The sequence below is a fragment of the Triticum aestivum genome, chromosome 3B (assembly GCF_018294505.1).
Source record: "Triticum aestivum cultivar Chinese Spring chromosome 3B, IWGSC CS RefSeq v2.1, whole genome shotgun sequence".
Taxonomy (NCBI): domain Eukaryota; kingdom Viridiplantae; phylum Streptophyta; class Magnoliopsida; order Poales; family Poaceae; genus Triticum; species Triticum aestivum.
The window spans coordinates 387,730,070-387,734,009 of record NC_057801.1 but is presented as its reverse complement, the minus strand read 5'-3'; positions in this window follow the sequence as shown (position 1 = coordinate 387,734,009).

Here is a 3,940-nt window from a genome sequence, read left to right as displayed (position 1 = left end):
TTGGCCTACTAGATTGATCTTTCTTGCCATGGGAGAAGTGCTTAGCTTTGGGTTCAATCTTGCGGTGTCCTTACCCAGTGACAGAAAGGGTTGCAAGGCACGTATTCTATTGTTGCCATCGAGGATAAAAAGATGGGGTTTATATCATATTGCTTGAGTTTATCCCTCTACATCATGTCATCTTGCTTAATGCGTTACTCTATTCTTTATGAACTTAATACTCTAGATGCAGGAAGGAGTCGGTCGATGTGTGGAGTAATAGTAGTAGATGCAGGCAGGAGTCGGTCTACTTGTTGCGGACGTGATGCCTATATACATGATCATGCCTAGATAATCTCATAATTATTCGCTTTTCTATCAATTGCTCGACAGTAATTTGTTCACCCACCGTAACACTTATGCTATCTTGAGAGAAGCCACTAGTGAAACCTATGGCCCCCGGGTCTATCTTTTATCATATAAGCTTTCAATCTACTTTTATTTGCATCTTTACTTTTTGCATCTATATTATAAAATACCAAAAATATATTTATCTTATCATACTATCTCTATCAAATCTCACTTTTGCAAGTGGTCGTGAAGGGATTGACAACCCCTTTATTGCATTGGTTGCGAGTTCTTTGTTTGTTTGTAGGTGTGTGGGACTTTTGAGGAGCCTCCTACTGGATTGATACCTTGGTTCTCAAAAACCAAGGGAAATACTTACGCTACTATTGCTGCATCACCCTTTCCTCTTCAAGGAAAACCAACGCAAGCTCAAGACGTAGCAAGAAGGATTTCTGGCGCCGTTGCCGGGGAGGTCTTCGCTCAAGTCAAGACATACCAAGTACCCATCACAAACCCATCTCCCTTGCATTTACATTATTTGCCATTTGCCTCTCGTTTTCCTCTCCCCCACTCCACCCTTGACGTTTTATTCGCCCTCTCTTTCCCAATCTCCTCCTCTCTCTTTCGCTTGCCTTTTTCTGTTTGCTTGTGTGTTGGATTACTTGTTGCCATGGCGCAAGATAATACCAAATTGTGTGATTTATCCAATACCAATAATAATGATTTCCTTAGTACTCCGATTGCTCCTCTTAATGATGTTGCGTCTTGTGAAATCAATACCGCTTTGCTGAATCTTGTTATGAAAGATCAATTTGCCGGCCTTCCTAGTGAAGATGCCGCCACTCATCTAAACAACTTTGTTGATTTGTGTGATATGCAAAAGAAGAAAGATACGAATAATGACATTGTCAAATTGAAGTTATTTCCTTTTTCACTTAGAGATCGTGCTAAAGTTTGGTTTTCGTCTTTGCCTAAAAATAGTATTGATTCTTGGAACAAGTGCAAAGATGCTTTTATCTCTAAGTATTTTCCTCTCGCTAAGATCATCACTCTTAGGAACGATATTATGAATTTTAAACAACTTGATCATGAGCATGTTGCCCAATCTTGGGAAAGAATGAAATTGATGATTCGCAATTGCCCTACTCATGGTTTGAATTTATGGATGATCATACAAAATTTTTATGCCAGTTTGAACTTTGCTTCTAGAAATCTTTTAGATTCGGCCGCGGGAGGCACGTTTATGGAAATCACGATAAGAGATGCTACAAAACTTCTTGATAATATTATGGCTATTTATTCTCAATGGCACACCGAAAGGTCTTCTAGTAAGAAAGTGCATGCTATAGAAGAAATCAGTATTTTGAGTGGAAAGATGGATGAACTTATGAAATTGTTTGCTACTAAGAATACTCCTCTTGATACCAATGATATGCCTTTGTGTACTTTGATTGATAATAATAATGAATCTATGGATGTGAATTTTGTTGGTAGGAATAGTTTTGGAAACAATGCTTATAGAGGAAACTTTAATTCTAGACCATTCCCCAGTAATTCCTCTAATAATTATGGAAATTCCTATTCTTATGGTAATTTTAATAAGATGCCCTCTGATTTTGAGAATAGTGTGAAAGAATTTATGATTTCTCAAAAGAATTTTAATGCCTTGCTTGAAGAAAAATTGCTCAAAGTTGATGATTTGGCTAGGAACGTTGATAGACTTTCGCTTGATGTTGATTCTCTTAAACTTAGATCTTCTCCTCCTAAGCATGATATCAATGAGTCTCTCAAAGCAATGAGAATTTCCATTGATGCGTGCAAGGAAAGAACCGCTAGATTGTGTGCTAAGAAAGATTGCTTTATAAAGGCGTGTTCTTCTAGTTTGCATGAAAATAATGATGAAGATCTTAAAGTTATTGATGCGTCTCCTATTAGATCTTTGTTTTGCAATATGAATCTTGATAATAATGGGACTGGAGATGAGTCAACTTTAGTTAGAAGGCGTCCCAAGAATTCAGAGTTTTTAGATCTTGATGCTAAATTTGGTAAAAGTGGGATTGGAGAGGTCATGACTTTAAATAGCATTGAACCCACTATCTCGGATTTCAAGGAATTTGATTATGATAATTGTTCTTTAGAAGGTTGTATTTCCTTGTTGCAATCCGTTGTTAATTCTCCTCATGCTTATAGTCAAAATAAAGCTTTTACCAAACATATCGTTGATGCCTTGATGCAATATTATGATGAAAAAATTAATTTGGAAGTTTCTATACCTAGAAAACTTAATGATGAGTGGGAACCTACTATAAAGATTAGAATTAAAGATCATGAGTGTTTTGCTTTGTGTGATTTGGGTGCTAGTGTTTCCACGATTCCGAAAACTTTATGTGATATTCTAGGTTTCCATGATCTTGATGATTGCTCTTTAGATTTGCACCTTGCGCATTCCACCATTAAAAAGCCAATGGGAAGGATCAATGATGTTCTCATTGTGGCAAATAGAAATTTGGTGCCCGTAGATTTTATCGTTCTTGATATAGATTGCAATCTTTCTTGCCCTATTATTCTTGGTAGACCTTTTCTTAGAACGATTGGCGCGATTATTGATATGAAGGAAGGGAATATTAGATTCCAATTTCGATTAAGGAAAGGCATGGAGAACTTTCCAAGAAATAAAGTCAAATTACCTTATGAATCTATCATGCGAGCTACTTATGAATTTAGTGCCAAAGATGGCACTACTTAGATCTATCTTCGCTTTTATGCCTAGCTAGGGGCGTTAAACGATAGCGCTAGTTGGGAGGCAACCCAATTTTATTTGTGTTTTTTGTTTTTTTCCTGTTTAGTAATAAATTTTTGCATCTACCTTCTGTTTAGATGTGTTTTTATCTTTTAATTAGTGTTTGTACCAAGTAGAACCTATAGGATAACCTATGATGATAGTTGATTTGATTCTGCTGAAAAACAGAAACTTTTCACGCACGAAATTAGTTTTGTTAAATCACATAAACGTGCTTTTGTGTTGATTCTTTTTGATGCTGATCAATAGATAAATTGTCCAGGACTTCCTATTTTGGTAGGATTTTTAGAGTTCCAGAAGTTTGCGTTATTTATAGATTGCTACAGACTATTTTGTTTTTGACAGATTCTGTTTTTCGTGTGTTGTTTGCTTATTTTGATGCATCTATGGCTAGTAAAATAGTTTATAAACCATAGAGAAGTTAGAATACAGTAGGTTTAACACCAAAATAAATAAAGAATGAGTTCATTACAGTACCTTATGTGGGGTTTTGTTTTCTTTCACTAATGGAGCTTATAAGATTTCCTGTTGAGTTTTGTGTTGTGAAGTTTTCAAGTTTTGGGTAGAGCTTTTATGGACTATGGAATAAGGAGTGGCAAGAGCCTAATCTTGGGTATTCCCATGGCACCCCAAGATATTCAAGGATATCCAAAAGCCTAAGCTTGGGGATGCCTCGGGAAGGCATCCCCTCTTTCGTCTTCGTTCATTGGTAACTTTACTTGGAGCTATATTTTTATTCGCCACATGATATGTGTTTTGCTTGGAGCGTCGTGTATTATATTAGTCTTTGCTTTTTAGTTTACCACAATCATC